Source organism: Manis javanica, chromosome 10 (assembly GCF_040802235.1).
Source record: "Manis javanica isolate MJ-LG chromosome 10, MJ_LKY, whole genome shotgun sequence".
Classification (NCBI taxonomy): domain Eukaryota; kingdom Metazoa; phylum Chordata; class Mammalia; order Pholidota; family Manidae; genus Manis; species Manis javanica.
Window position 1 is genome coordinate 50261209 of NC_133165.1, and position 20523 is coordinate 50281731.

General features: G+C 44.0%; 1 protein-coding gene across 2 annotated transcripts in view; it reads right to left on the reverse strand.

Moving 5' to 3' along the window:
* Positions 1–20523, reverse strand: part of PRKCB (protein kinase C beta) — a 304864-nt gene that overhangs the window by 125456 nt on the left and 158885 nt on the right. The gene's annotated exons all lie outside the window — the stretch shown is intronic.

Sequence of the window (20523 nt, forward strand, 5' to 3'; positions counted from 1 at the left end):
AGCTCTTATTTCAAGTCCCTGTGGAGACCTATTATAAGAGGAGGTAGGTACCTACCCAGAGAGGACCACAGAGGCTGGAGTGAGAGCCCAAATTCAGCCATCAGTGGCTGTCTCACGCAGCTCCACAGCTCTGAGGGGGAGGAAGAACAGACAATAACCCTCAGTTACCTGCCATTTCCTTTCCTTCCCAAGCACTTCTCAAGCCCAGCAGGCAGCTGATGATAACTCAGTGGCGCCTGACAGCCCATGGAAAGCGCCTGTCTCTCCAGCTTCCAATCACCAGGTGTCTGAAGGGGTTGCAGGAGCAGTTAGCTTCTGTCTCATTAAGAGCCCTTTGGTGGGCAGAAAAGATGATTGTAAAAGGAACTGGCAGGTTCATCAGTCAACTGATGAGCAGGGGCAGAAGCCCCCAGAGCTCTGACCTCCTGACCCGCACAAATGTGCCTCCTCATTTGCATCTCATTCACATGGCATATTTAACCGGACTCTGGCTCACACTTGGAGAAATCATTCTGCCTTGCCATCCTGTGTGCGACTGATCCCGCAGGAGCAGAGTCCACAAAGCCAGTCTACCCAATCATCTCTGCCCTCCAGGAAAACAAGACCTCAGTCAGACCACAGCGATGAGGACAGATGTAGACCACACTGTTCCAGGATGGATGACCAACTAAATGAAGTTGTGGTTACATCATGCACAAGGCCAGACAGAGGGAAAATTCCAAATGTTTTCAAGAGACTGTGTTACAACGATTCAGGCTAATTGCATGCAAGTCTTGTACGATAATGTTGAGCTGCACCAGCATCACATGAATGAGCTGTCAGCAGCGTGGTCAGAGTTGCCACAGAGAAGAACCTATCCCCTCTCACATAATAGTTCCTGTTTTGTTTCACTGATACACACATACACCCTCCTTGGAAAAAAGGTTTTCCATTTCCTTGTTCAAAAGCCAGTTTCCAGGATACAGGTGCCCCCAGTATCCCTGAAGGATTACAGCATTGTCTCTTTGTGTAATGTGGGTGCTAAGAGCTCCATATTAAGCTCTATATTAAGTTCAAATCACAGCTCTAGGACTTAGCTGTGTGACCTGAGCCCAGGCACTTAACTTTTCTGAGCTTTAATTTCCCCCTCCATACAATGGGGGCAATATTAGTATCTATCTCATAGAGATTAAGTGATATAATGCATGTGAAAGTGCTGACTTAGTACAACCCCTGGTACCTCTTACAAAATAGAAAGTCAAGAGATACTGCCTATAGGCGAGGAAACAAGAAAAGGAGTTGTAATTATACAGCTTAAAGAAACTATTATAACTATTAGAGCCTCAGTGATGGATTCCCAGTGCACTAAGAGCTGCTAGAGCCACAACAAAAAGATTCCCAGTGGCTCAATCATTGTGGCTCTAGTAGCTCTCAGTGCACTGGGAATCCATTACTGTGGCTCTGATTCCTTACAATGGATCATAAAGACTTCAGTAGCTGCCTCCATCTCCCTCCGACCTCTCCTGCTCCCCTCCCTTTGGCTCACACCACCCAGACAAATGAGCCTTCTTGCTGTTTCCTCAAGAATGCTGAGCATGCTCATACCACAGGGCATTTGCACTGGCTGTTCCTCTGCCTGGAATGCTCTTCTACCAGGGAGATGCATGATTCTCTCCTTGATCTCCTTCAAAAGTCTCCCTCAGACAATAAGGAGGAGGAGTCAAGATGAAGGCATGAGTAGGGCAGTGGAAATCTCCTCCCAAAACCATATATATTTTTGAAAATACAACAAATACAACTATTCCTAAAAAAGAGACCAGTGGGTACAGTATAACAGCCAGGCTACATCTACACCTGCGAGAACTCATACCTCAAGAAGGGGGTAAGATACAAGCCACGACCTGGCGGGACCTAAGCGCCCCCTACCCCCACCCCAGCTCCCCTGAGGGAGGAAAGAAGTCAGAGAGGGGAGGGAGTGGAAGCCCAGGACTGCTAAATAACCAGCTCTAGTAATCCGCACCGGGAGCACAGACACACATTGCATGGTGTGCTGGATATTAGAGAAATGGAAAAGCAAAATCTGCGAGCAGGTCCCCGCAGCCGGCTCCCCTGGGACAAAAGAAAAGCAAGTGCTTTTTGAAAGTCTTAAAGGGACAGGGGCCTCACAGCTGGATGGAAGCGTCCCGGCACTCAACCAAGCAGGCTAGGAATTCTGAGGAACTTCGGGTGCCCCAGCCCCCTGGATGAAAACACACTCCTGAAGCCCCTCACAGCAATAGGCAGCCTGTCAGTCGTTCCCCCAGCCAGCAGAGCCCCAACACAGTGGCTGAGCAGCTGGGGAGTGGCCACACCCACCCGCATAGGCGGAGCAGCCAGAGAGCAGCCGCACCCACAGCAACTGCCCAGAATTTCCTTCCTGCACGCAGCCACCCAGGCCAGACCCAGAGGCCACCGTCAGTATGCAGCTGCCTGGCGCAGGCAGAGGAAACCAGGGCAAGGCGTGAAGGGGTGCCAATCTTGCAGGAGAGCACACCCAGCATCCCTGCTCCTCCCCACAGGGCTCTGGACTACCCTGATGGTGACCCTGCCCACGGAAGCTCAGGGGATTAATCTGGAGGCTGCTCCAGGTGTGCGGGTAACTGACACAGGCAGCGGAAAAGGGCAAGGTGACCAATAAGCAGAAAAGGACTTTGTTCTCCCAACTGACACACATGCTACCTGCCTACAGCTACCTCTATCACCATGAAAAGGCAGAAGATTTTGGTCCAGTCCAGAATTACCCAGACAACCCCCGAGAGAGGGCCTGGGGAGATAGATTTAACTAATCTTCCTGAAAAAGAATTCAAAATAAAGGTCATAACCATGTTGAAGGACCTGCAGAGAAACATGCAAGAGCTACCAGATAAAGTTGGGAGGGAGAATACAGAAATAAAACAATCTCTGGAAGGACTTAAGAGCAGACTTGATGAGGTGCAAGAGGCCATTGATGGAATAGAAATCAGAGAACAGGAACACAGAGAAGCTGAGGCGGAGAGAGATAAAAGGATCTCCAGGAATGAAACAATACTAAGAGAACTGTGTGACCAATCCAAATGAAACAATATTTGCATTATAGGAATGCCAGAAGAAGAAGAGAGAGAAAAAGGGATAGAAAGTGTATTTGAAGAAATAATTGTTGAAAACTTCCCCAAACTGGGGGAGGAAATAGTCTCTCAGACCATGGAAGCCCACAGACTCCCAACACAAGGGACCCAAGGAGGACAACACCAAGACATATAATAATTAAAATGGCAAAGATCAAAGACAAGGACAGAGTATTAAAGGGAGCCAGAAAGAGAAAAAAGGTCATCTACAAAGGAAAATCCATCAGGCTATCATCAGACTTCTCAACAGAAACCTTATAGGCCAGAAGGAAATGGCATAACATATTTAATGCAATGAAACAGAAGGGCCTTGAACCCAGAATACTGTATCCAGCACGATTATCATTCAAATATGAAGGAGGGATTAAACGATTCCCAGACAAGCAAAAGTTGAGGGAATTTGCCTCCCACAAACCACCTCTACAGGATATTTAAAAGGGACTGCTCTAGATGGAAGCACTCCTAACGCTAAATAGATGTCAACAGAGTAAATAAAATCACAACAAAGAAAGCAGACCAACCAAATACTAACTAAAGGCAAAAAATAAAATCAACTACTCACAAAAGCAGTAAAAGGAAACACAAAAGAGTACAGAATAAAACACCTAATATATAAAGAATGGAGGAGGAATAAGAAGGGAGAGAAATAAAGAATCATCAGACTGTGTTTATAATAGCTCAATAAGTGAGTTAAGTTAGATGGTTAGATAGTAAAAAAGCTATCCTTGAACCTTTGGTAACCACGAATCTAAAGCCTGAAATGGAAATAAATACATATCTTTCAATAATCACCCTAAATGTAAATGGACTGAATGCACCAATCAAAAGACACAGAGTAATAGAATGCATAAAAAAGCAAGACCCATCTATATGCTGCTTACAAGAGATACAACTCAAACCCAAAGACATACACAGACTAAAAGTCAAGGGATGGAAAAAGATATTTCGTGCAAACAATAGGGAGAAAAAAGCAGGTGTTGCAGTACCAGTATCAGACAAAATAGACTTCAAAACAAAGAAAGTAACAAGAGATAAAGAAGGACATTACATAATGATAAAGGGGTCAGTTGAACAAGAGGATATAACCATTATAAATATACATGCACCCAATACAGAAGCACCAACATATCTGAAACAAATACTAACAGAATTAAAGGAGAAAATAGAATGCAATGCACTCATTCTAGGAGACTTCAACACAACACTCACTCCAAAGGAAAGATCCACCAGGCAGAAAATAAGTAAGGACACAGAGGCACTGAACAACACACTAGAACAGATGGACTTAAAAGAAATCTACAGAACTCTACACCCAAAAGCAGCAGGATACACATTCTTCTCAAGTGCACATGGAATATTTTCCAGAATAGACCACATACTAGGCCACAAAAAGAGCCTCAGTAAATTCAAAAAGATTGAAATTTTATCAACCAACTTCTCAGACTACAAAGGCATAAAACTAGAAATAAATTATACAAAGAAAACAAAAAGGCTCACAAACACATGGAGGCTTAACAACATGCTCCTAAATAATCAATGGATCAATGACCAAATTAAACAGAGATCAAGCAATATATGGAGACTAATGACAACAACAGCACAAAGTCCCAACTTCTGTGGAACGCAGCGAAGGCAGTTCTAAGAGGAAAATATATATCAATCCAGGCCTATTTAAAGAAGGAAGAACAATCCCAAATGAATAGTCTAAAGTCACAATTATTGAAACTGGAAAAACAACAAATGAGGCCCAAAGTCAGCAGAAGGAGGGACATAATAAAGATCAGAGAAGAAATAAACAAAATTGAGAAGAATAAAACAATAGAAAAAAATCAATGAAACCAAGAGCTGAGAAAATAAATAAAATAGATAAGCCCCTAGTCAGACTTACTAAGAGAAAAAGAGAATCTACACACATCAACAGAATCAGAAATGAGAAAGGAAAAATCATGATGGATCCCACAGAAATACAAAAAATTATTAGAGAATACTATGAAAATCTATATGCTAACAAGCTGGAAAACCTAGAAGAAACAGACAACTTCCTAGAAAAATACAACCTTCCAACACTGACCAAGGAAGAAACAGGCCAATTACCAGAAAAGAAACTGAATTGGTAATCAAAAAACTACCCACGAACAAAACCCCTGGTCCAGATGAATTCACTGCTGAATTTTATCAGACATGTAGAGAAGACATAATACCCATTCTCCTTAAAGTTTTCCAAAAAATAGAAGAGGAGGGAATACTCCCAAACTCATTCTATGAAGCTAACATCACCCTAATACCAAAACCAGGCAAAGACCCCACCAAAAAAGAAAATTACAGACCAATATCCCTGATGAACATAGATGAAAAAATACTCAACAAAATATTAGAAAACCAAATTCAAAAATACATCAAGAAGATCATACATCATGATCAAGTGGGATTCATCCCAGGGAGGCAAGGATGGTACAACATTAAAAAATCCATCAACATCATCTACCACATAAACAAAAAGAAGGACAAAAACCACATGATCACTCCATAGATGCTGAAAAAGCATTCGACAAAATTCAACATCCATTCATGATAAAAATGCTCAATAAAATGGGTATAGAGGGCAAGTACCTCAACATAATAAAGGCCATATATGACAAACCCACAGCCAACATCACACTTAACAGCAAGAAGCTGAAAGCTTTTCCTCTGAGATCGGGAACAAGACAGGGATGCACACTCTCCCCACTGTTATTCAACATAGTACTGGAGGTCCTGGCCATGGCAATTAGACAAAACAAAGAAATACAAGGCATCCAGATTGGTAAAGAAGTTAAACTGTTACTATTTGCAGATGACATGATATTGTACATAAAAAAACCCTAAAGACTCCACTCCAAAACTACTAGAACTAATATCTGAATTCAGCAAAGTTGCAGGATACAAAATTAATACACAGAAATCTGTTGTTTTCCTATACACTAACAATGAACTAGCAGAAAGAGAAATCAGGAAAACAATTCCATTCACAATAGCATCAAAAAGAATAAAATACCTAGGAATAAACCTAACCAAGGAAAACTACAAGACACTCTTAAGAGAAATTAAAGAGGACACTAACAAATGGAAACTCATCCCATACTCCTGGCTAGGAAGAATTAATATTGTCAAAACAGCCATCCTGCCTAAAGCAATCTACAGATTCAATGCAATGCCTATCAAAGTACCAACAGCATTCTTCAACGAACTGGAACAAATAGTTTTAAAATTCATATGGAACCACCAAAGATCCTGAATAGCCAAAGCAATCCTGAGAAGGAAGAATAAAGTAGGGGGAATCTCGCTACCCAACTTCAAGCTCTACTACAAAGCCACAGTAATCAAGATAATTTGGTACTGGCACAAGAACAGAGCCACAGACTAGTGGAACAGAATACAGTCTCAAAACATTAACCCAAACATACATGGTCAATTAATATATGATAAAGGAGCTGTGGACATACAATGGGGAAATGACAGCCTCTTCAACAGATGGTGCTGGCAAAACTGGACAGCTACATGTAAGAGAATGAAACTAGATCATTGTCTAACACCATACACAAAAGTAAATTAGAAATGGATCAAAGACCTGAATGTAAGTCATGAAACCATAAAACTCTTAGACAAAAACATAGGCAAAAATCTCTTGGACATAAACATGAGTGACTTCTTCATGAACATATCTCCCCAGGCAAGGGAAACAAAAGCAAAAATGAACAAATGGGACTACATCAAACTGAAAAGCTTCTGTACAGCAAAGGACACCACCAATAGAACAAAAAAGCATCCTACAGTATGGAAGAATATATTCATAAATGACAGATCCAATAAAGGGTTGACATCCAAAATATATAAAGAGCTCATGTACCTCAACAACCAATAATCAAATAATCCAATTAAAAAATGGGCAGAGGAGCTGAGCAGACAGTTCTCCAAAGAAGAATTTCAGATGGCCAACAGATACATAAAAAGATGCTCCACATCACTAGTCATCAGAGAAATGCAAATTAAAACCACAATGAGATATCACCTCACACCAGTAAGGATAGTCACCATCCAAAAGACAAACAACAAATGTTGGTGAGGAGGTGGAGAAAGGGGAACCCTCCTACACTGTTGGTGGGAATGTAAATTAGTTCAACCATTGTGGAAAGCAGTATGGAGGTTCCTCAAAAAACTCATAACAGAAATACCATTTGACCCAGGAATTCCACTTCTAGGAATTTACCCTAAGACTGCAGCAGCCCAGTTTGAAAAATACATATGCACCTCTGTGTTTATCGCAGCACTATTTACAATAGCCAAGAAATAGAAGCAACCTAAGTGTCCATCAGTAGATGAAAGGATAAAGAAGATGTGGTACATATACACAATGGAATATCATTCAGCCATAAGAAGTAAACAAATCCTACCATTTGCAACAACATGGATGAAGCTAGAGGGTATTATGCTCAGTGAAATAAGCCAGGCAGAGAAAGACAAGTACCAAATGATTTCACTCATCTGTGGAGTATAAGAACAAAGAAAAAACTCAAGGAGCAAAACAGCAGCAGAATCACAGAACCCAAGAATGAACTAACAGTTACTAAAGGGAAAGGGACTGGGGAGGATGGGTGGGAAGAGAGGAATAAGAGGGGGGAAAGAAAGGGGGCTTTATGATTAGCATGTATAATGTGGGGAGGCACAGGGAGTGCTATGCAACACAGAGAAGACAAGCAGTGATTCTACAACATCTTACTACACTGATGGATAGTGACTGTAATGGGGTTTGTGGGGGGGACTTGGTGATGGTTGGAGTCTAGTAAACATAATGTTCCTCATGTAATTATAGATTAATGATACCAAAAAAAAAAGTTTCCCTCAAATGTCCTTATCTCAGTGACTCTCCCTGCCACCATATATAAATTTGCAAGCCCTGTCTCCTCCCTCTGTCCTCCTCCTCCACTTAATTTTTCTCTTTAGAACTTACCATCTGACAAACTGTATTTTTACTTACTTATTTGCCTACTTTACTGTCTGTCTCATATACTACAACAGCCTCTAACTACAGCCTGCAGGTCAAATCCAGCCTGTCATCTGTTCTTGTAAATAAAGTTTTATTGGAACACAGCCACACCCACTCAGTTACATGCTGCCACAACGGCAGAGCTGAGCAGTTGTGACAGCAACCACATGACTCTGAAGTCTATTTTAGCAGAAAAGCTTGTGGAGCCCCGCACTAGAGTATGGGCTTTATAAGGGAACGACTTTGTCTTGTTCTCTCACAAATCCCAGTGGGGAGATCGGTGTCTGACACCTACAAGATGCTCAGTATACCTTTTTGCTGAATGTGTCAACTAAAAATGGCAGTACTCCTGCGCTGCAGGTGTGGGGGTAGTGGGAAACCAGAGAAACAGTGTCTGAGAATTAGATCCTGTTCAGGAAAGCAGAGCCATGAAGTAGTGGAATCCAACAGTGACACAGCATCTCATTAAAATATCAAATACCAGAAGAGAGTTTTAAAAATGATGGTTCTTAGAGTACAGTCCTCGAATAATGAGACATCAGCAGCTCCTGGGAACTTGTTCGAAATTCAAATTCTCAGGTGTACCCCAGACCTACCAATGCAGAAACTCTAGGGGTGGGACCCCGTCTAGGTCGCTGTGATGCACACCTCTCAGGAGCCCAACTGGGGTAGGGCAGAGAGCACTGCTTTTCATCATAAGCAGGTTAGAAAGAAGGCCTTCACCATCCACCCACCTCTCACAAGCCTAGGAATCAGCCAGCATCTTGGGCAGGTCTTTCTGCAGAAAGGCCAACTTGAAGATATATACCATCTTCAGACTCACAGTCCAGCAGACACTGACTCCCATGCCCCACCAAGGAGAGAAACTGGGGAAACATCACCCCATTAGCACAAGGCAGCCAGACCTGCACCCCCGGTTCCTCTTCCATAGAATGGGAAGAGCTGCACTAGCAACGAGGCTGTGAGGGTTCAGTAAGGAGGTGCCTGGAGAGGTCATAGCACAAGAGGCCTACAGGACGTGTTGAGGAAAAGTTGCCGCTGCCAGTGCTCCCACCCTTACCACCAGCAACGCATGAGCGAAGGTGTCTGGGCAGAGCCTGACGCCGTGGAACCAATACTCGGGTTCAAGCCCCAGCTCCACCTGTTCCTAGCCTGTGGCTTGAGTAAGTTATTGAACCTCCCTCTGTGTGCCTCAGTTTGTTCATCTGTAAAATTGACATAATATCAGTGATAGGGTTACATGAGATAAGGGGGAAAGTGCTTAGCCTGGGGCCTGGCACTTTTTATCAGAAGGACTGTGGCTTTTGTCCTTGTCATCAGCTGGAGCAGTGAGGAGCCCAGCCAGAGAGACCATGTGAGCCCTTGTCAGAGTGTCACTCGGCCTTTTCAGGCCCACAGTGTCTGGCCCAGCTCCTGGGTCATCTGCACACCCAGTGTCAGCCATCACCCTCCTCTCTTCCCTCACCCTTTCATCCTGTACCCATATGCCACCTCCAGGGAGCCCCTGGGATGTCTCCAGCCCATGCCCTTCCCTCATTGAAACGTGAGAAAGATTCGGGCCCCACAGTTCTGAGGCAACAAGTGAAAGATAAGTTGTTCTTTCCCAAGCCCTTGATGCTAAATTGGTCCAGATTTGCACCCTGAGGGAATCACCAGTATTGAACCTCCCACCTGGTATGCTGCGCAAGTCTCTGTTCCTCTATTTTCATAACCCTACACCATATCTGTCCACATATGCCCTGATGTGCTGGCCTTCAGCTGACAGGCCCTGGGTGCAAATCCTGCTTCCCCATGTGCTGACAGGGTGACCAGAGGCAGGTGCTCAGATTCTTTAAAGTTCAGTTTCCTCCTTTGTAAAATGAGGAAAATAAAAGACAACAGTCATAGGGTAGTTGTGGGGACTAAACACGGTGACCTTGCATGATGCTCCACAAATACTCCGGAGATCCAACTCCCCCAACACTTAGAAATAAACCCGCCCAAGCCTCTTGAGCTCACAAGGCCTCCCTGGCCCTGCCCCCTGCAGCCTCACCACCCTGCCCCATCACGAGGCTCCTCCCCCACCCTCAGGAGCCACCAGGTGTGGTACCTGCAGTGCACAAGCTCTCTCACTCCTCCCTCAGGGCCTGTGCTGCTCCCTCTGCCTGGCAGGCTCTCCCCCTCGATTTCAGGAGCTGGCTCCCTCCTGCTCATCCTTTAGGTCTCAACCAAAAGCCATCATCTCTTACGACGACCCACAGGCCACCCTGGATCACATCACTCGGCTTTATTTTACTTTTTTCATGGCCTTTATTGCTGTCGGAAAGCATTTTGTCCACTTACTGTTCATCTCCCATCATGAGAAAGAACGCAGGGGCCCTGAGAGGAGGTGCTTGTCTGTTTTGTTCACAGCAATGAGCAGTGCCTAGCACACAGGAGGCACCCAACAACTATTTATTGCCAAAGTAGAGAAGGGAGAATCCAAACCCAGGCCTGACTCCAAAGCCCTTGCTCAAGCCTTGTGACCAGAGACTACAGGCCTGTAACTGGAACAGATGTGCAGCAAGTTAGTGCCTAGTGGCTGGAAAGCAAAGTACGCTTTCTCCCCCAGGGCGGAAGGAGACAAGGGCTAAGTCAGGAAGACAGCTCTCGGTCATTTTACATGGATGGCTCAAACCAGGGGCTGGTGCTGCATGAGGACTATTCCAGTATGCAAGTAAATTCAGGCTGTCAAAGAAAGGGGACTCTGGCCTCTGAGATACTGACACCAAAGCTTCACCTATGAAATGCCCTGGGCAAGGTGGGGCTGGATGGCACCTGTGGCTCCCTGCAGGCTCCCTGTGGCTCCCTGCACGAGCAGAGCACAGGTGCAGCCTGCCATCTAGTGGACCAGACTCATCTCCTGTTTCAATGCGACCGCCTGCCCCAAGCCTTATATGTTAAAAATTTAAAGAGCTTCAGAATCACCTGGGGACTTGGATGAAATGCAGATTCTATTTCCGCAGGTCCAGGTGGAACCTGAGATTCAGCATTTCTAACCAGCTCCCAGGTGACGCTCATGCTGCTGGTCCACAGATCACTTAGAGCAACCAGTGTCTATAATTTCTCAAGCGTGAACACCCCCAAATGAAACTCTGAGGCCAGGGAGGCCACACAATAGGAACCAGAATTGGAAGGCATTGGAATATTTCAAGTTTTTTAAGTCAAAGGAGTTAGACATGAGGCTGTGGGGGAGATTCGTAGGGTGGGCTGCCAGGCAGGAAGCAGAGCGGAAAGGACATTTCCTGGGACATCAGGAAGGGCTGTAAGAAGGTATCAAATGGCAAACAACATGAAGGCCAGAAAACACCCAGGCAGGGCCAGGGCTCAGCTCTGCTGAGCTGAGAGCCACCCAGCAGTCCTTAAAGCCACAAATACCATCACTGGCATCAGCCACTTAATTTTCCCTACTATTGTCAGTAAAGAACTTCATTTGAACTAGTTCTTCCTACTTAGAGACTTTTCTGTTTTTATTCTATTTTTCAAAAATTACAGAAGTGCTATGTGTTTACTGCCACCACAGAAACAATTCCTAAGACCTATAAAGAGGTAATACCAACCTCCTCCCTAGTCTCTCTCCAACCCTTCTGTGATCCCAGTGTTTACGGCCTGGTTTTGGACCCTTCCACACCTTTCTTCCTACCTTTATAAAAATATACAAACATAACCTCACACATAGGAGGTGTCTATCGTGGCTGCTTATTTCTTCAGAATGAGATCATACTAGATATATTTTCACGCAACCTAATCCTCTCACTTAATAATACATCAAAGATGTTCTTCTAGGTCAAGGAGTTGGCAAATGTTTCTGGTGGGGGCCAGAGAGTAAATATATTAAGTTTTTCAAACCATGCAGGCTCTGACATAAATGAATGGTATAGCTGTGTTCTAATAAAACTTTATTTACAAAACAGGCAGTGGGCCAAAGATATGGAAGCAACCTAAGTGTCCATCAGTAGATGAATGGATAAAGAAGATGTGGTACATATACACAATGAAATATCATACAGCCTTGAGAAGTAAACAAATCCTACCATTTGCAACCACATGGATGGAGCTAGAGGGTATTATGCTCAGTCAAGTAAGTCCAGCAGAGAAAGACAAGTACCAAATGATTTCACTCAGTTGTGGAGTATAACAAAGTAAAACTGAAGGAACAAAACAGTAGCAGACTCACAGACTCCAAGAAGGGACTAATGGGTACCAAAGGGGAGGGGTGGGGAGGTTGGGTGGGGAGGGAGGGAGAAGGGGATTAAGGGGCATTATGATTAGCACACACAATGTAGGGGGGGGCACAGGGAAGACAGTACAGCATGGAGAAGACAAGTAGTGACTCTATAGCATCTTACTACACTGATGGACAGTGACTGCAATGGAGTGTGGGGGGTACTTGATAATAGGGGGGAATATAGTAACCACAATGTTGCTCATGTGAACCTTTCATAAGATTGTTTATCAATGATACCTTAATAAAAATAAAAGAAATAAAATAGAATAAAAAAATAGGCAGTAGGCCAGGTTTGGCCCATGGGCTGTAATTTGCCAACCCCTGTTCCAGTCAATAGTTGAAGCACCAACCTATTAGTGTCTTTTGTCTTTAATTATTTAGAATTTTTGTTATTTAAACTCTTTAATAAAACTATAATACACATGTAGGAAAGCATATAAATCACAATTGTATAGCTCAATGAATTCTCCCGAAGTAAATACACCTGAATACCAGTTCCCACATCAAAAATCAACATGACCAGTCCACAGAAGCCCCATATGCCCATTTTAATTCATTTTTTTCAACAACTGCATAATATCCCATAAAACAAATATATCCCCATTAGGCTGATTCCAAAATTCTTTGCCACTGCAAACAAAATACCAATAATCACGCTTCTTCTGGGCTTTATTTCCTTGCATGCTGGTGTTTTTTGTTTTTTGTGGTTTTTTTGTGATAGGAGAAATTCAGAAAAGGAAAATTTGAGAATCAAAATGTGCATATATATGCATATTTTAAGAGATACTGACAGCCCACTTCCCCCAAAGATGCTATTAGTCCAGCCCTGTGGGGCCTGTCAGTGCCCCCCTGCAATGCAAGTCAGCAGGCATTTAGGAACAGTGGGGCACCCAGCACACCCCAAGATCTGGGGGCCTCAGCAGTGGTCTGGACTTCATAATTCTCATGAGATTTATATCTTCAGGCAAGAGGAGAAGGACCACTGAGTAGAAAGACTTCAGCTCCCTCCATGTCCCCTTGTCAACCCCATCTCCGTCAGTGTCCAGGACACCCACCTACTCCCTTACAAGCCAAAAGGCTTCACAGGAAGGATGGGCAGGGGAAACTGGCCCTGGTCTCATGGGTGTGCACACCACTATGTGTAAGGCACTGAGAAAGATGGTTAGACTTGTGTAGATGAAGATATGATCTAACTCCTTCACCTCAGAAACACTGAAGAAAAAAGCAAAATGACATGGGTGTCTCGTTGAATTTGTTTTAAGGGGATTTGCTCTCCAATAAATACACAATGAGGCACACCTTCAAAAACCTATTTTACTGCAATACGTTTTCTGAAAAAAAAAAATCCAACCACTGTTCAGTATTACATAAACTAGGAGATCTGTTCCAGGAGTTCATGGGTGGATATGGAGTGTGTGGGTCATACATGTCTGCATACACAGGGCATTTCTCTGAGGATGGTGTTCACAGCTTTCACTGGATCCTCAATGGCAGCTGTGACATCAAAAAATTAGATTAATTTGATAGAGGGTAGGGTTACACAATAGTATGCATTTGTCTTAACTCGTAACTCAGCCACTGCATGCTTAAGATGTATGCACTTCACTGTAAATTTTACCTCAAACATTAAAAAAAACCGTAAATAAGTTTTGGATTCTAGTTGGTGATGTGCATGCTTAAGTGTTTAGGGAGAACTGAACTGATGAACTGTGTGAAAAATAAAACAAATTAGATGGATGGAGAGCAATATGGATGGGTATGTGATTAAGCAAGCGTAGTAAAATGCTAATGGCAGGATCTTTGTGGTGGATAAATGGGTATTCACTGTAAAGTTCTTTAAATTTTCCTGTATACTGGACGTTGTTCATAATGAAATATTGGGGGGAAAATAACAACCAGTAATGTATAAGGGGAATAACCCACAAGAACTGGATCCTACCCCTGTTTCATGATGTGTGGTCTCGAGAAGTTCCTTCCTGTCTTTGAGCCCCAGTGACCCAGCTGTTTAATAGAGGGGCACTTAATTGTTCTCTGCAACACTTTCCACTGTGGACACTGATGAGGCTGTGGTTTCACTTGGTTCTGTAAAATCTGAGCACCTCTTAGAAGAGACCTTTTGGGGAGTAATGGCTTTGAAGGCAGAGACTGCCCCCTAGCGGAACCTAGTTTATTACCATTTTATATCGCTTCAATCGAAGCATGGCTGGGTAGTATTTTGAGATATTAATCCATCCAGATTTTTTCTTCATTACGTTTCCCTTTTTCTCTCCTCTTCTCTTTACCTTCAGCTCTGGGGAAGTATGCAGAAGGGCAAAAAGCAGAAGTAGCCTTCAACTTATTTTGGCTCTGTGTTCCAAAGTCCCAAAACTCAGAGGTTTCAAAGAGGAAACCACACTGATGAAGGGGATTTGTGGACACAGAGAGTCTTGAAAAAAACTCAAGGGGGATGAGTTTTAACCTGGCAAGAAGGAGATTCTCAGTGGCTACTAAAAGGAAGAAAGATGAGAAAGTTTCCCAAGGGTCCCAGGTTGTGACATTCATCCAGGCAAAGACTTGTCTTGTGTCCTGCTGGGTCCCAAGGGTCTAGAACATGCTTGACAAACAGTGGAAACTCAATAAATACTGTTTAGTGAATGAATGACTGGGAGAGTGAGCAGCCTGAGGGAGGGACTAGATGTCATTTGTTATCAGATCTCACCTTCCCGCCTATAACATGCCACCTTTCTCACACTGTAAACACCTACTCATGCCAAACAACCCCCACCTCCCACCTCGCCCCTGGGTACAGTGCATACCCAGGCCTGCGGTCTGCTCTTCTGGTCTTGTTCTGTCATATTGGTTTTGGAAGGAAGATACCCAAGTGGAGTACTGAGGCAAAGGTCCCTCATAGGTTTCCTTGCACCCTTTCCCCCCTTGTTGGAGTCCCCACAGGGCAAAACTTCTCTACCTTGAAACAGTTGTTTAAATAACAAGAGAGTCTTCTATGAGCCTTTAAGATCAGCTTCACTTCTCCAGAGATTCCTTTAAAACTTCTTTGGACTCTAGTGTATAGGTGGACATGATCCTATTTCCCCAAGAGACTGCTAAGAATTTTTCTTTTTATTGCTCTTCTTTTGATGTGTAGATGTCAGACCTTGGAGAGTATTTAAATATTGGGAATACCTAAGTCTTTCTGGAAGATGCTTCTGTATGAGAAGATTCTGTACAGAACCATGTAATCATAAGAACACTGAATGGGAGTCCCAAAGAGAAACATCGAAGAAACTCCTCCTTCTACATTTTTTATGAACAGTCCCAATTTTTGTGAGACATTATTATGGATACAAATATGGACATGGTTAAGGAGTGCCAGATGACTATAATGTAGATAGGAATGTAAATAATAGAACGTCAGCTATTATGTGAATAGGGACATACTGAATTGAAAGGGGGTGCTTGCTTATATGTACAAGCACATTTTTACAACTTCGATCAAGGCTTGACACTGCATCGCCTGCTCCTGTGATACCACCAGGCATCATGATGTCCATAAGGTTTCCTATAATTCTACATGTCCCATTGCTCTGTGTCTTTTCTACATTATTCAGGGGACAAGTGTGGTCATGGGTCCAAAGGGTAGGTCCCCGTCTCAGTAATATTACCATTGATCTTGACTAGACTGAAGAGTTTCTGGGTGGTCTTCCTGTGAGAATAAGTGTGTGAACTGGATTGTCTGCTGAACTCCAGCTCCTGATTTCAGAAGGTGCTGATTTGGGGACCATCTGTGAAGCCCTGGTATCTATTGGGATCCTCTAGTGGTATCACACTCATACAGATGTACATTGATCCCCCAAATATTTATCGATGCTCAGAGGTACTGGGTAAAGACTGGAGAGCCAAGCACAGTCCTGCCCTCATGGAGCTTAAAGCCTAGTGGGAAATGCAGACAGTAATCAGCCAAACAGAAAATCACAACCAGCCGAAATTCAAGTTCAGGATATTATGAGTGTCTACTACTTGAGGAGATCAGGGGAAGTGTCACTGTTGGTGAAAATGAGCTGAGGCCTACAGGAAAGGGAAGAGTTAAGATTGGAAGAAGAACAAGAGGGTGAAGCACACATTCCCAGCTGAAGGAACAAAATGTGCAGATGACCTATGGAAGAGGGCAGCCTAGACGGATGAAAAGAAAAGCAGATGCAACACAAGAGAGAATGAGCCCACCACTTAGAGTTAGTCTGTCCTGAGGGCAATGAGAAACTACTGAGGAGTTTTTAAAAGGAGAACTGATGAGACTTCCATTCTGAGCTTCACCTGCAAGATCCCTAACAGCAGATAGAAGGCCTGGATTTCGGTAGCCATGGGGGATTCAGAAACCTTCAGATCTTTCAGAAGCACGGCAGCTTGGTGGCCTCTGGAGATGTTGGGAACTCCAAAGGGCATGTGACATTCAGAGCAAATGGCAAAATGCCCTGGGCTGGTAGGTGGGAAGTCCTGATAATGCCGCTACAGTCTGGGTGAAGTGAGACGATTCAATGAACACCACAGGCCACTTCTGGCTGGGAAGGGCCCTCTCATCTCCAATCTGTCTGCCTGAGACCAAGGGGGAGGGACCCAGAGTCCCAGCCATGAACCCAGAAGGATTCCTGGGAGATGAGTGGGACAGCCAGGTAACCTGGGCCCTGTGCTGCTCCCCTCCACACTGGCCAAGGCACCCACCCCCTGCTGCTATGACTGTGGCTGTTACAGGCTCCCAGCTGCTCCCCCACCTGGGTGACTGTCCTCAACCACACAGAAGCCACCCATCCTGGGTGGTAACACCACCCTCCCACCCCCTAATCCCAGCAGCCTGCAACAAAGACTGATGGCCCTAGTCAGCTCAGGCTGCTATCACAGAACACCACAGACTGGGTGCCTTAAATGACAGATACTTTTTTCTTGCAGTTCTGGGGGCTGGGAAATGCAAGATCAAGGTGCCAGCAAATTTGGCTGTTGGTGAGGGCCTCTTCCCAGCTTGAAGATGGCCACCTTTTTGCTGTGTCCTCACAGGGTGGGCACAGACATCTTCCTCTTCCTCTTCTCATAAGTACGCTAATCCCATCATGAGAGCACCACCCTCATGACTTCATCTAACCCAAATCACCTCCCAAAGGCTGCCCATCTCAAATACTACTTCTGGATTAGGGTGTCAACATATGGATTTAGCAGGGGTGGGGGTGGGGGACACAATTCAGTCCATAGCACTGATAGACCAGCCCTCTTGCCTCAGCGAGGGGCTGACTCTGGGCTGCAACACTTGGTCCAGAACTCCATGGGGTCAGGCTAGTCTTCAGTGGGACCCCGCTCTCCCTTCAACTTCCCTGCTTTATTCTCACTCCACTGCCATGAGCAGCCCCAATAAATCACTTGAACAGAAATCTCCATCTTGGCTCTACATTTAGAGAACTGCATCAAAGAATCAGTTTCTCCCGTCATCAACCAGTCAACAAACCCATACCCAGTAACAATTCTGCCCAGCTTGGTGAGGGGCAGGAAGAGGCCAGAGTGACCTGCGGTCAGGAGGCACAAGTGCTCACCTGGTCCCTGCATGTGACACTGGGTAAGCTGTTCAGGCTCCCTGAGTCTTGTTTCCCCTTCTGTATCATGGCAAAAACACTACTTCTGTTGGATGACCCAATAGCAAAGCAACTGCAAGAACCACAAAGTACTATTAAAACACTGGTAGCTATTTAAGTAATGCCATCAGAACCCTGAGCACGCAGATATCCCACCCCTAACTTCAAGGGGGCCCAAATTTCCCTCCATTTCCCCTTATAATGGGTTGAACTATGTCCCTTAAAAAAGATATATTGAAGTCCTAACCCCAGTACCTGTGAATGTGACCTGGTTTGGAAATAAGGGCTGTGCAGATGTGATCAAGTTAAGAGGTGGTTGTACTAGACTAGTATGGCCCTAAGCCAGTGACTAGTGTCCTTATAAGAAGAGGAAAATTTGACACAGATGCCCAGGGAAAAATGCCCTGTGATGGTGGAGGCAGATAGGAGTGACGCACCTACAAGCTAAGGACACCAAAGGCAGGTGGCAACTACTAGAAACTAAGAGAGGCATGGAACAGACTCTCACTCACAGCCCTCCAGAGGGAACCAACCCTGCTGACACTTTGATTTCAGACTTCAAGCCTCCAGAACAGTGAGAGGACAAATTCCTGTTGTTTTAAGCCACCCAGTTTGCCAAGATAGACTTAGAAAATGAATATACCCACTATGCATAGACACATACTTGGATTGCCTGAGAAACATCAGCTTGTGATCTCAAAATGCCAGAGCATATCTATGAATTAGGGACAAGACTCTGAGCTTCAATTTGAAGGACACTGTACTGTGTTACATCAGAACAAAGACTCCCCAAGAAATGCCTATAAGAGGTAACCCAGCTAATCCACAGAGAGCACAGATAAGCAGCTAGAAGGCGGGCTGGCAGGGTGCAGACAACTAAACTAAAAAGCAACCTCGAATATTATACTGAAGAGTCGAACAGACCTGGGTGACAAAGCGTGTGACTCTCTAAGCCCGTTTCCTGGTGAGCAGATGATACTACTACTGAGCGCATTAGAGTTGCTGAAAAAATTTAAACAAGATATTGTCTGAAAGTGCTTTTCACAATCATCGTCACATTAAATATATATATACACTAGCTATTTATTATTATTATTATTACTAATGGTATAAGCTCTTGGAAGCATAACTTCTCTGAGCCTTAGTATCTTCATTCATAAAGCATGCATAATAAACATTTCACAAGGTTGTTTTAAGGATAAAAGAGATAACATGTAAGGCTTTTTTTTTTTAAATAAAACTGGCATATAGCACTATGTTAATTTTAAGGTCTCCAATGTGTTCATTTGATACATTTGTATACTGCAACATGATTACCACCAGAACAGTAGCTGACACGCACCTATGGCATCACTTAATTATCATTTTATGTGATGGAAACAATGGTGGACTGTGAGGCCATCACGCTAAGGTATGGTTGTGCATGCAGTGGATTCCATAAACGTTGGCTGACCTCAGTAACATTTATGAGCCAGTGTAGTTCCTAGAAAACGACGTTAGAGGGCACCAAGGTCTCATTTTTGCCCAATCAGCACTAGAAAACTAAGACAATGGGTGCGGGTAGGGGGACCCTCTCCTCTAGAACCTACATGCTTCTCCCCAGGGACTCCCAAATATCCCAATGGGGAGAAGTCAGCTGCCTGCCTTCCTTTTAGAAGAAAAAGCAATTCAATGGGGTGCATATTTCCTAAGAGCTCACTGGGTAACAACACAAACCTCAGTTTAAAACAGGGATTATATTTTACAGACTTTTTTCATGTTTTATATGGTGTAGTTAAGACTCCTTCCAGCACAGGGTTCAGCACATCAGAGCTACTGAACCATTCCTGGGCCTGAGCAACAGACCAATGTTTGTAAAAATCAATCCCTTCCATAGGCAATTTCCTAAGTTAACAAGTCATAAAATTTTGTTTATATTAGTTAGAAAGTCTATAACAGTTTTTGTCACAAGCCTTTTAGAGAGAATTCCTGCAAAAATCTCAGTCCTGTTCTCACCAGTTCAGTGTTGGTTTTACCATAGCTTTATGTCTGGGAATTTACCCATCCAGTGCAGCCAAATTTCCATTTTGCTTGAGCCTCACCTGTCAGACCACTTATTTCCTGAATGCTCCCCCACGCTCCTCTCCTCCCTTAGTCCCACTGCACCTCTCCAGCAAATCCATTTTCTCTCTTTCTTATTATTATGATATATTTCAGAAGTGCAAATATTTCATAATAAAGTATAGAGAATAATGTAACGGAGACCAGCATTGCCACCATCAGGTTTAAGACAGAAATATACTTAATACATGGGGAGCCCCAGGGATGCACTGCCTAAGATGTAACACTCTCCCTAATTTGGTGTTTCTCATTAAGACTCTATTTTCCCCACTGGGAAAGTTTGTGGAAGAACCAGGCATACCTTCTCTTAATACATACTTAATGCAGAACTACAACTGCACACTCCAAAGTTAATGAGTGCAAGAGTGGGACAGGGACAGGGAGAGAAGCGGAGTGGGGAATCTGAGCTCCAGCCAAGCCCAGGTGCTGGAGCAGGTGTGC